The sequence below is a fragment of the Syngnathoides biaculeatus genome, chromosome 16 (genome assembly GCF_019802595.1).
Source record: "Syngnathoides biaculeatus isolate LvHL_M chromosome 16, ASM1980259v1, whole genome shotgun sequence".
Lineage (NCBI taxonomy): Eukaryota > Metazoa > Chordata > Actinopteri > Syngnathiformes > Syngnathidae > Syngnathoides > Syngnathoides biaculeatus.
In genome coordinates this window covers 9,300,837-9,314,387 of record NC_084655.1, presented here as the reverse complement: position 1 = coordinate 9,314,387, position 13,551 = coordinate 9,300,837, and the positions used below count along the sequence as shown (strand labels likewise).

Here is a 13,551-nt window from a genome sequence, read left to right as displayed (position 1 = left end):
TCACAGCAAAGTAATAATTTGTACAAGTCCACGCCTGCATATTTTCTAAATCAAATCCTCCCTACAACAGTTTATTTTCATGGGTAGCGTAAAATGAGTTTGATAACTGAGTTTGGATCTTTTGTTTGGAGCATATTAGGGTTAGTATATGCAATGATGAATATATTTGGGCGGGCTCCATGAGCTTTCATGATTTGCATAGGTCACTCACAAACACAAATAGCGAGGGTTGACTGTGCTATGTAATAAAATAATTCTTCATCTGCATGATATTCTGAGGTTCATTCAAAAACTCACTTTTCCTCCCCTCCTCTCTCATCCTATTCCTTTTGTGTGGCTCTCCCTCTGCTGGCCAATAATACCCCTGTTCAAGGCCTGGCATACAGGCCTTTGATGGCACCGGACATCCCAGGCTGCCGTGCGTCAGCCCTGACGTCAATCCATCCGAACACACAGATCACTGTGTGGAGAAAAAGCTTGCAGTGGGTGGGTTAGGTCGGTCTGTTATCTTATCTTGGTAGCGGAGCACAATGAATAGCATGAAAAACATGAATGGAAAGAGGGCTGGGGAGCAAGGTGGATGAAGGCGAAGGAATGTGCAAGGAAATACGGGCAGTTATTTAATAGGTCGACATGTCTGATTTAAGGGATTTTGGAAAAAGATATCACTGATTCCATTTTTTTTACATACTCCGTACTACAGATTATGATAATTATCTTTGACTTTATACGCTGAAATCGTAGTCCACTGTACATTCAAACCACACTAGTGGAATAGTTTATCTCATACAGGTATTTCGTCTCATGTATTGACAAGTAAATCATTTTATACACCTCTCAAACGCCACCGCCAATAATAAATATGTTAAAGGATTAAACTCTGATAGTCTCAATTGCAACAACAAAAGTTTTGAACACTTTGCTTTGGATCAAGAAACAACAAATTGATTATTTAGTTTTGAAAACTACAGGGGTTGATATTACTTCTGCAAGGCTGGTTTGCCCATACCCTCACAAAATATTCATTATTATTGTATTAATCCATAATGCAATAACAGACAATGTTTTCTTATATAAACTAGAATAAATACATGGACCAGTAATGTTATGATGTCTATGTTGTGAACGATAGATGCAATGTGAAGTCAAAAACATGCATTTTGTGTTTTTTCTCTTGCCTTTGTTTGTTTGTCATTGAAGGGCCAGGAAAGTGACATTATCTTACCTTCCACTGTAGGAATAATAAATACCTTTGAGAGGTGATTGTTATGCATCTCAGGTATGCTTCACAGCAAACAGTTTTTGCCAGTATCCACCGTGAACAGTGAATTACAATACAGAACTGTACATGGTCCTATTTACAATTAAGTCATTCTTTTATTTCCAACTGTCTTGATATGTCTGTGTATATCTCTAATAAATGATGTTAAAAAGGTTTTAATAAATACTTGGATTTGAACTGTGTTTATGAAAATTGCTGAATGAACCATCTCTTTGGTCATTCTCAGCATACCTAATGGTATTCAAAGCTGCGTGTGTCACATGCACACGCACAAATTCAGTCCTCAGCAACGGCGCGGTTACTTAGAGACTGATTGGAAAGATGGTGTGTTTCCATGGCAACCCGAGCGGCTGAGTCATCTCCACCGCAGTGTCGGCTCTTCCTGTGAGTGCACATGTGCTAACTTAACTGTTTTCATTCATTCATCTTTATGCAGTTTGAATCGTAATTCAATTTCAGTGTTTTCCATGGGAATGAGATACAAGACAGTCCTAATCTCAGTGTGACCACATCCCGTTCTATCGAACACTTTCAATACTGTAATGTAGTCCCTGCTTTCCAACCTGATGTCACTGCCTCTGCCGTGACATGCATACTGAGATCAGAACTCTTTTTATTCTTTTATGGTTTGAGCTGAGACATCGGATAAAAGGTGAAATTTTCATTGTCAGCGGTCATTGGTCAAAGGTCAATGCGCATTCAACCAAGGTCACATAGGTGTCGTAATGCAACATAACATACATTATGTACATACAAAGAGTAATGTAGCTGTAGTATGCATACATACAGTTCTAACCATGAATTGCAGTTGTCTTTGAGAAGGTATCCATACATAACCACCTGATCCTCACGACCATGTTTATTACTGATATTTACATTTGTGATTTCCAAAACCTTTATTCATTCAGAAACTAAATTCATATCAAGCACTTTACAAAAAATAGGATTAATATATAATAAATGCATTTGATAAAGTAGACTGTGCCTGTGTTTTCTTTTGTACGCCATTTAAATTAATTTAGAGAGGATGTCTTTGAAGTTGGATTAATGTGTATTGCCTGTGACTCGAGGAAGTTCTTTGAAGCAGTTGTGTCAAAAAATAGTTTGGGTCTTAGCAATGACGTGCCAGAATCAGAATCAACTTTATTGGCCAAGTGTGTTAAAACACACGAGGATTTTTTTCTCCGGGAGTTGGTGCTGCCCTTCAGAACAAAGAGCAACAAAGAACAAGTAAACATAATTAATGCAATTTTAAACTCTGATCTCAACCTGGGTGCTGATATGCGCTCATTCTGGTGACCTTAATGACATTGGAGATTCTGCAATATCAGGAGTATCTGGAGTACAGTATTAGGTATGTTTTCTCCTCTCTTCCGCTCTGCTTCATGCGGTTGGATTACAGTTAGCAGTAGCCACAAATTTATGATCCATCAGTACGAACCTTAGCATTTTTCTTGCAGGACTGTAATTATGCTTACTATATGCAGTATATATTTTGTAACGTATACTAGATACACTGTGTCGAGTATACATACTCTCACATTTCAAAGCTATTCTTCTGGGTTAGTGGATGACTCTAATTGCCCATTGGTTTGTGAGTCTGAAAGGTCGTTTGTGTTTGGCTGGTGAACACTCAAGGGGTCAGGTCGGATAGACTCCAGACTAATTTAGCGGTTCTCCCATAAACCTTTTCAATGTTTGACATTGACAATTTGAGATCTTGGCCGACTAACATTACTGCCAGCATGACCAACATTAGCTGTTAGGTTATTAGTACTTTAACTACTACCGCACAATATGAAATATTACCCACAGCTCAGTTGACAGACAGTGTAGCACTGCTAAGAACGAACACTAAGCAACCTAACAATTACGCTTAACACTCTTGCTCAAACCATTGAAGAGTTTGTTTCAATTTCTACCCCCTATTCTTAACTTTACCTCTCCTCTGGCACTGTACCTGCAGTTTTCACAGCCATGATGAGACCCTTATTTAAAGACCCAACCTCAACCCCGATTGTCTTATCATATAATGTCAAGTCTACTCGTTATTTCCAAATTTTTTTAATCGTAGCACAACAGATTAATGATCACATGCCCTCTAGCAATCTATTTGAAATGCTTCAGTCTGGATTCAGTGCTAATGACTACTAAGTTGGTAAACAAACACTTTTACTGGTTATGGACATGGACACTTGATAAATAGTAGTAGTAGACTGCTTGACCTTAGAACATGTTTCATTTAACATTTACTTGTTAGATGTATTTTCTATTAAAGGCTTAGCACTCTCCTGGTTAAGAACTTATCTCTCAGAGAGGGGCCGTTCTAATTAATGCCAATTTGACCTCTGAGTATCATAATGTTACCTGCGGAGTTCCACAGAGATTGGTACTCTATCCTTTATTGTTCATTATCCTGCTGCCACTTGAAAATATCATGTGTAAATGGGAAAATAAACTGTTATGTGGATGATACTCAACCAGACATGACTTTAGATCCAATTAACCCATACAATTGCAACAATCTAGAAGTATTGGTTCTTAAGATTCAACTTTAATGGTTTTATAAATTTTGCTTCATAACTTTGAAAACAAAACCCAAGATACTGGTTTATCGGTTTTGCTAGACACAAGCACCTGTTTGAGAAAAACACTGTTTTGACAAAAGTACCACTATCCAAAGTGACTCAGCATTATATTTGACTCAACTCTCTTCCTAAAACTACATTTTTAGAACACTACTAGAATCATCATGGAAATGTTGCAAACATGGGCCATTTCATCCACGAGTGGCGAAAAGACCATAGTTTATGAATTTGTTCAATCTCATCTTGATTATTGTAGTGTTTTTTTTTTTTTTTGGTTTTCATGTATCTAGGGTTAAAAGCATTTAGCTAGTACAAAATGCTGCAGCAAGATTCTTGACTCATAATAAAATGTTTGCTCAAAACATCCTAATACTGACCACCTTGATCCTGGTGACTTGTGAAGTTATTTTACGTTTTTGTTACTTTCTCATAAAGTATTACATTGCCTTCCTATCTTGCTGACTTACAGCAGTTGCACCTTGTATTGCATCTTACGTTCACAACATATGGATCTTTGAGTGACTTTGAGAACTAAAACCAAGTAAGCCGTTTTTAACACAAAAGTACTCTGTGGAATACTCTCCCCATGTAAAACTTAGACTCATGCCGCTTGAGAAATAATTAAATCTCAACGTAAGGCTATTTTAACCCTCTTACATTTGGTTAAAACACACGTAGTCAACAACTCATCTCTTGCCCCACACCCTGAGATCTAGATTTTGGCCCATCTAACTGGAGCTTCTTTTCTCTCCTCCCTTCCTGTTACTGCTAAGCGAGGGTGTCAGTGAACAAAGTGATACGGGTGTTGCACGAAGGCATTTATCTGCGTTACTTGATCTAATGACATGGACTCTCACGGTGTTTAAACTTACATTTCTTTTTCGCATTTTTTTATAATATCTGATTAATGTTACACACTGGAGATCCCTTGTAGTCAAGTCATCCTGGAATTGGGGAATCCCTCCATCTGTGATCCCTTCTCAAGGTTTCTTCCTTTTTTTTTTAAATTCATTCCTTGACTGAATAGGTAATTTAGACCAATGGGATGTGATCGAACTCTGTGCATTACGTAGCAGTGAAACTTCTCGAGACTCTTCTGTTATTTAGGACTATGTACTTTACCTGTCTTGTCTTAATCAGCACCATTGTTTGCATTTTTACGATTGCTCACAATTGTCACCCATCTCTTGAAAGAAAAATCTTACACTTGCTCCCAAACTAAAAGTGTTCATTAAAAGTGAATGATTTTTGCTTCGTGACACCAAAAGAGAGAAAAGCTCCCACAATGTGACGTAAACAGATTTATGCCCACAGCATCAGTAATATCTAGTGCACAGACAGACATGCACACAAAGCCCCCACCCCCTCATCCATTACAGGGAGTGTTCCCTTTCCTCCTCCGAAAAGCCCTGCATTATTGATGCTATAGTATGTGCACCACATTGAGTGTATGTTCGTTTTTTATTTGGCTTTGCTTTGCACTTGACATTTTCTGCCTGTATTAAGTCAAGTGTGCGCACAGTGCTTCTGTATTTACACTGTGAATGCATGAATTCATTTGCTGTTTCTGCGTGTGTGTGTGTGCGTGTGTGTGCTTTGTCCATTCCACGGGTGCTTTGTGTGAGTCTGTGTGGGTGTATCTCTTTGTGTCGAAGAGGGTAGGAGGCTGAGCTGGGCGGGTAGCAGTCTATAAATAGAAACCTCTACAGCTCCCTCTTAGCTCCCTCTTGGACTCAAGCGAGAAAACGAAGGGAATGAGAGGAAGGAGGGATGGAAGGTTGATGAAGGAGAGGAGGAGAAAATGCAGATTCAGAACAAGCAGAGGAGGGAAGGCGATGAACTGCGGTGTCACTTCCTCACCGGGGTGATGCCCATAAAAGGATACACAAATACATCTTCCACATATTTAAGAAGGCCATGGTACATCCAAGCATTCTGTCCAAACACACTTGTTGTTAAATAATCCTTTATTGTAATTTTTATGAGTATAAATAAGTATAACAAATATATTTTTAATGAAGTACAATGCAAAAATCCAGATTTCTTAATCATCTTTATATGATCCTCAAAGGAATAGAACGCTGCACCATAAAACACTCTCCTGAAATCCTTTTACATTTCATGTGAATAGCTGTTGCTCCACAAGTTGAATAATAAAAGAGGTTGTTGTTTTTTCTACCTTTGTGGTGGAGGTTGTCATAATCTGTGTGGGTTTGTTTGTTTCCCTCCGAGCTCAAGGAGGATGTAACATTTTCATTAATTTGGGCTTATCTATTAAGCTCTCATTTTGTTTGCGCATCACTTGCTGTATTTTTTTTTTTTTTTTTGCAACCAGGATTTTAAAAGGAAAAGAGTAGTTTATATTTCTCTTTGTCTACCTATCTAAATTGCTTTGAAAACGTATTTGCACTCTTCTCAAGGTTTCTTTTTTTTGCAGACAACAATAACCGAAGTAAACATAAAAACGCTGTTTCCCTTAGAATACCACAGTAATGTTAAAAGACATTTGATTGTTTTGTAATTCATCTGATCAATAACGTATGTTTTTATGAGCCTAAACTGTGGTTTTGATGTTCAATATTCGATGTGCGACGCCTTCGTCTCCAATAGCTTGTGTGTTGATTTTTTCCTCCATGTACGGTACTTCAGCTTCCTCCCACTTTCCCACATTTCATTTTCCAAAATATCTAAACAAAACAAGAGACATTGATAATGTACTGTGTATTCTTTTTTTCATTATTATATTAAACATTTTGCATGTGTGCCTGAAATTGTTGTCCTCCCTGTAATTAAAGGGTAAGTTCCCGTTTAAGAAATCCTCTGATGAGTTCAGTTAAATTATGAAAAGCATTTTGGATTTCTTCAGTGGTGCCTGAATGAAAGGGCAGTTGCAGAATAAATATTTCCACTTATAGGTTATAATTTTAATCATATAATGTGTGTAGTTTAGATGTTGTTCATCTTAGCATGTCTACTCTTTCTTCATGGAGTATCAAAAACGTTTCAAAAATTCCCAATGTATTTATTAAACAGTCCTCTGTCAGATTGCTTTGTAAATCATGACACCATAAAAGTTAAAAAAAAAAGTTTAATACTGAAGTAACACACAAACACTTGAAAAATCAAATTATTAGAATAACAAAGAATTTTACTCTGGGCTTGGGGTTATTCACAACTCTACTGTTATGAGAACAAGTGCTAGACCATTCTGTGATGTAAACAAAAGCCACTAGGCAACCATTGGATGGCAGAAAAGTGGGTAGGTCACTGCAGATGTTAAATTGAAATGGAAAAAAAAACTTGGGCAGTATGATCTACCTCAAAAAGTTTCACTATTTCCTTTAAAAAAATCTAAATGAATCCAGTGGGTGGAAGTTAAACCAAAGCGGATGTTGTCACAGGATGTTGTTGTTGCTTTGTTGTTCTTGTTCTGCACGTTGTACCAGGGCAGCACTGACTGCCAGAGAAACATTCCTTGTGTTTTTACACACACAAGCTGATTCAGATTCTGATTCTAGCTCAATTTTAGTTATGCTCAAACGTCGCTGAATTGGAGCTCAGCACGCCTATGATTTGAAATACTGATTTTGTTCCACGCAATCCATCCCTTTGCGACCTGACTGTGCTTTGGATGTTCTATCTGCACAGAGCAATACACTTCCTCCTGGTGATACGAAATTGTGGTATAAATACCTGCCTTTTACCAGGATATTTGGAATATTTAGAAGGGAGCTCAGTATCCCTAAACCTCCGATCGATCCTACATTTAGCCCTGAATGTTGTAAAGAGTTGTTACAAGATATTTCTTGGACTGTCCAGTGGTGACATAGAACCAAACCGCCATCATAGGGTTTGCAAAAGACATTTTCTTATGGGGATGTGTAGAAAGGGGCGGTACGGTGGGATCAGCTGGTGAAGCGTTGGCCTCACAGTTCTGAGGTCCTGGGTTCAATCCAAGCCCCGTCTGTGTGGAGTTTGCATGTTCTCCCCGTGCCTGTGTGGGTTTTCTCCGGCACTCCAGTTTCCTCCCACATTCCAAAAACATGCAACATTAATTGGACATTCTAAGTTGCCCCGAGGTGTGATTGTGAGTGCGCCTGTTTGTCTCAATGTGCCGTGCAATTGGCTGGCAACCAGTTCAGGGTGTACCCTGCCTCCTGCCCGTTGACAGTTGGGATAGGCTCCGTCACTCCCCGCGACCCTCGTGAAGAAAATGGATGGAAGGATGGATGGATGGATGTGTAGAAATACAAAAGTGGGATGAGAGTAGTTTCTATTGGATTCATACATTTTTACTCAGCCACTATTTGTAGTAGCATGTGGGGTGAAGAAGACGTACAAGTATTTTATGCCCCTAAAATCACATTGTTGCCGAGTTCAACATTGAATGATGCAATGCATGCTGGGAAACATGCAGCTTCATAATACTGCTGCTTGTTGTCAAACTTCTCATACAAGTCTGCAATAAGTCATGCTTATGTGCAATTTCAAATGTGTATACAATGTGTTTTATATATGTATAAAGCGTATTTTTGTGCCAGTTTTTTTGTGTTACAGTAATTTACATGAAAAAAATACAGTATCTCTGCTGTCAACTAAAATCCCACAGTGCAGGGAGAACTACAATGAACGACTGTATAGTCACTTCAAAGTGCTTTACTCCATGGCATATGGTTTAAAAAAAAAAAAAAAAAAGTTGAATTTCCAGAAATGCGCAACAGTGAATGGTGAAAAGGTCAATGGAAAAACGAAGGAGGGATCTCTGTTTTTATTTTTCAGTGAAATACGCTACTAGAAGCGAGCTTTTTCGCCTAGTCATGGGACATGAACGAATGTAAAGGTCAGTTCAGTGAAAAGGGGCCCACGTCAGACGCATGACCCCAGTCTGCATCCACACGGTGTGCACGTACCTGTGTTTAATAGGCAGCGCGCGTGTCTGTGCTCGGGTTACATAAGAAGGAGGAGAGGGAGAGGCTCTGCACGGGCACAGCTGCCCCAACCTATCCCTTTAAATGCGCGTACGCGTGTGCATGTGCACGCGTGCGCGTGTTTGGGTGAGAAATTACGCGAGGGCTGTTGTGTTGTGCCGGAGGACGATCGAAAAACACAACGGAGGCGAACCTCGGCCCACCTTTGAGCTCATAGAAGGTCGCTTGTCCACCTGCGTGTGAATGCTTCTCACTTTTGGACCCGGCTGCTCCCCCGTGGTGCCGATGGGCTCCGTGGGTGCATCGCTGGCCTCCCGATAGGAAATAGCGGGCAGGGCGGCCTCCAGATCTTTATTTGTTTTCGTCCCGATCGGAGGGGAAAAACGTGAGGATCATGGATTAAAAGCCGAGCAGCGCATATCCGTCTGAGAGGTAAGAGGGCAAGTGGGGGCGATGGTGTATGTATATGGATGGATGTACAGTACGTGGCGTGTGTGCGTGTGAAGCTGTGCCCTCGCTTAAGGCAGCGGCAGCATCCACGCTCCACACTGCGGTCCAACGCTCCCACGAGGCGAAGCAGAACGCGAGCAGGGGTCTCGGGGGTCGGCGCCCGGTGCTGGGTGGCCCAGCCTCTTGTGTGCATCCTTCGGCAGTGTCGGGGAGACCGGGTTAATCAGCCGCATCGAGCTGCGGATTATTAACTAACATCATGACGTCAGCGTCTGCGAGTGACGTATGTGCTTTGGTACTCGTTTTGTGCAATGTGATTTTGGTAGCGGGGTGAACAGCCACATCCATCCAACATTTGTGTTGTCACTGTCCAGTATCTGAATGCGTGTATATATTCTGATCGATGTCCAGCTATAGCCCTTGAGTTCCCATTAACTCAACTGTTCATCATTTTGCAATTTGAGCCTACTTTACCATCACTATTAATTTTAATAACTGCTAGACCTCCATGTTAACATGGATATATGAATTCAACAGGCGTTTATGGCAGTGAATGAGTTTTAACTTTGCGGGGGAACAACAAGTTTGTGTTTCTTACTTGAAGTCATATATTCAACACATTTTAGAAATAGCCATCAACGGAGGAACTCAATCCAATTTTTTTTTTTTTTTTTTTTGTATTCCACTGGTTTAGAGTTAAAACGGCCTGGTACGACTACAGCAAACATCCTCTAATTATTGTATATAAATTAATCATTCCAGAATTACAGGACATTTTCCGTCTTCCTCCCGTGAAATGAATGATAATCATTCCACAAAATACAGAAACATGCACGTGTGGGTTTGATTCCTGGCTAGTATTCCAATACTCAGCCAATGGCAGTCCCAAGCCTTGATAACAAATGAATGGGTACTATCAGTAAGGTCATTTGCCATAAAAACTGTCCCCCAAAAATAATGCAAGTGACTAACTGTGGCAACTGCTGATGGGATAAAATGAAGGTCATAACAACAACAACATTGAAAAGTAATGAATCATAGATGGAAACACCCAGCAGTGATGATGAACTACAAACTAGTGTGCTTCCTCCACAACAACACAATGGCTAAACACCACTGCACTATTTTATTACCTGGACAGGCACGAAACAAAAACGACCTTTTTTTTTTGGGTGCTGTACATTTGTGTATTAATCAAACACCATGAAAAAGGCAATTTTGAAAGGTCCGTGTCCCTGTTTTGGCCCCTGTTAAGATCTGAATTTTGATGTTATCGACACAAAAATTGAACTTGTTCATCATCAGTTGGTGAAACGGTTAGTGTTCAGTTAACAATCATGTCTTTTAAATTGAAAACACTATTATTGAGGAAATAATGTAGATTTTGCACAACACATCATATTGTCTGTTTAGCTTCTGTCCACAAATATATGTTGAATTAAATTTTGATTCCGGTTATTGTAAAATGATTGGATAACCTTTTTTTTTTTAATGCAATGATAATTTTACTTTATTAATCCAAAATAGACACAGTCTTGAAAATGTGCCCGTGGCAACAGTATCCTGTCATAAGAAGTGGCCTGACCAAGTAACGTCTGTGTGGAGGCTACAATGTACCAGAGGGAGAGAAATTCATTGTAGTACGCAAAAACAACTCCAATATAGTACCATGTTCATTGTTTGCTTGTTTTAATAAACTGTATTTAATGAATAATCAGGAAGTACACAGTATGTTTACAAGGGAAGGAAAAATCTAAATGAACTCACAGCAGCAACCTGTCAAGGGATGCACTTTAATGGCATTATCAGCATTAGATCCACTTATCCTTCTAAATCCCCCATTAAACCTTGTATGACTAGTCAACAGGAGTAAGTAACTTTGTATGAAACGCTAGCTGCAGTCAAAAAGTCTGATCAGCCTTTGTTGGCATAAACAATTTAGTGTTTAGCAACAGGCTAATCAGTGTCCTCCTGTTGTCCAAGAGGCCTAGCCAAAATGCAAATTTACAGGATCCATATGCATTAAACAAGCTTCTATGTATTTTCCATGCAATTGATTTTACACAAAATCAGTTCTAGTTTTACCAGCTGAATCCTATTTTTTGTTGCTGTCTGTGAATTATCAACACTAAGTAGAGATCCAATATTCATAAAACAAAGTTTATAGTATATATTAGTTCACAGTAAAACACTTTATTTTAATAGTATGTTCTATTTTCATAAAAATATAATTTATAGGGCTAGCTATCCAACCAATAGTTTCTACCCTGAAAGTAATCTGCTAATAAGTAGCATGTGTTGCTTCATGGCCAGTATCACTTTAGGCTGAATCAATGGGCATTATGTCCAGCGCCAGCATTTGGTCCAACACCAGGAAGTCATCTTTTTTAGCACCAAAGCCAAATTAGAGGATGTCAAGATGATGAAGAAAAGAAACGGGGAGAAGTGGTGAAGTGTATTCTACGGATTCTAAGACCCTCACAGCTGAGGTTCTGGGTAATGTTCTCCTTGTGTTTGCATGGGTGTGGTTGGCTTCCACCCACATTGTATATAAAAAAAAAAGATAATTTTTTTTAATCGACAACAAGTCTAATAAACAATAAACTTGATATATATTCTTACATGCATTTTGGAGATTTCAGGTGTGTTTCTGTAAAATTTGAAAACAAGGTTTGAACTATCAGGCCACAATCAAAACAAAATCATAATTTGTACACGTTGAAAAAGTAAATAGTATATGACTGTAGCTTGACCATAATTTAGAATCGTCCATAGGTGTGAATGTTAAAGTGTATGTTTGTTTATCTGTATGTGCCCTGGGATTGTCGACCAGTTCGGGGTCTAGCCCATCTCTGGTACCAAAGTTAGTCAGATTTACGGGTCACCCTGGACCGAAATAATGGATGACTATTACGTCAATGTCTGATACGCAGGCGCATATAGTGTTCTATTATCTAACATAATGTAAAATCCTGACTAATATCTTTTCAACCTTTCATCATATCACTTTGATGCCACTGATATGTTCAGTGAGGAAGTCACTGGCTTTGTTTTTTCATGAATGATTCATGACAGCATTAAACAGATTGATAAGCCTTTGTAAGCCATGTTGATCTGCCTCTTGCAGTATGCACCGCGCTCTGCTAGCACCACAATACACACAGTTCCAGACCCATGCAATCTGCCTCTCTCTGCTCCCATAATGCATCTGTGGGCCTGTTTTGGCAATGATAGCTTGTTTCAAGGCCTTTCTTAATAGAGAGCGTACCAGTTCCAAAACTTCTGATTCAGGCTTTACACTTTGCCACAATAAAAAACATTTGTATAAGATGGTTAAAGGCATAAAGAAGAGGGCGTTATTAAGGTATTGGTGGTTGTGATGCTAATTATCTTTAATACGTAGGACTCCGTTTGTGAGCCTGCAAACCATTCTTTTAATCCATCGCAGGAAGACCCATTAGCAGAGCTGAATAGGTGGTTAGTTTGACAAGCAGCCCGTGCTCCATTCTATTGTCAATTGAGAGAAGTCTACAGCCTTCATATGTGAGAAAACTACTGGTACGGAAGCATCCATATTACTCTATTTGGGGTCAAACATTGTTTACAAGCTTGCAGTTTTGTTTACCCTAATGTACCCAAAGCTATTGTCTAAAAGAATACTGATTGGTCAGCTCATCTTTTGGCCTGCAGTTAGAACAAAGAAAGATTTGCATGCACCACTTTAGTGGTGTAGCGAGCAAAAAGAAACATCAACACACAGTACTTGGAAAATTTATCAAACCACCACCCAAGGCTCAGACTTGCACCCTAAGTCCTCATTCATTATTCGTGTTCGCAGTAAAGAACTACTTGCGAATCTGAATCAAACGGGGTTGCATATTGTATTATTCTGAAATAAAAATGTTATAGTGCAACAAAGAAAAAAAAATCCAAGTAGATTATTTAGAAACTAGAAGAAAGAGTCTGGTGGCACATTTTGGCTACAGGGTTTTGACTGCCGCTTCTCCCTGTAGATTTTTTTTTTTAGTTCAAAATGGCTTATGTTAACCACGATCCCTCGCAATAACATGTCAAAAGTAGAACCAGGGTTGGTTTTGGACCTTTCCACAGCGTATATCAACAGTATTTGTGTCAGCTGCCACCCTTCTAGCTGGCTGGCTAGTTGGCTCGCTGGCCGTCTATATCTCATCTGCCATATTGTGTTGAATCAACTCTCTTATTCATTCTGCCAAAGTCGCCATCCACATCAGTGATGGCTCCATTTTAGTACTGTGGCACTGTCGTGAAAATCCGTGCAGCTCCT

General features: G+C 39.4%; 1 protein-coding gene across 1 annotated transcript in view; it reads left to right on the top strand.

Annotated features, from left to right (window-relative positions):
- The first annotated feature begins 8,705 nt into the window (after nucleotides 1-8,705).
- Nucleotides 8,706-13,551, top strand: part of fbxl16 (F-box and leucine-rich repeat protein 16) — a 30,025-nt gene continuing 25,179 nt past the window's right edge. Inside the window, exon 1 of the mRNA XM_061847233.1 lies at nucleotides 8,706-9,230. The gene's annotated coding sequence lies outside the window, so the exon portion shown is untranslated. The remainder of the gene's footprint in view (nucleotides 9,231-13,551) is intronic.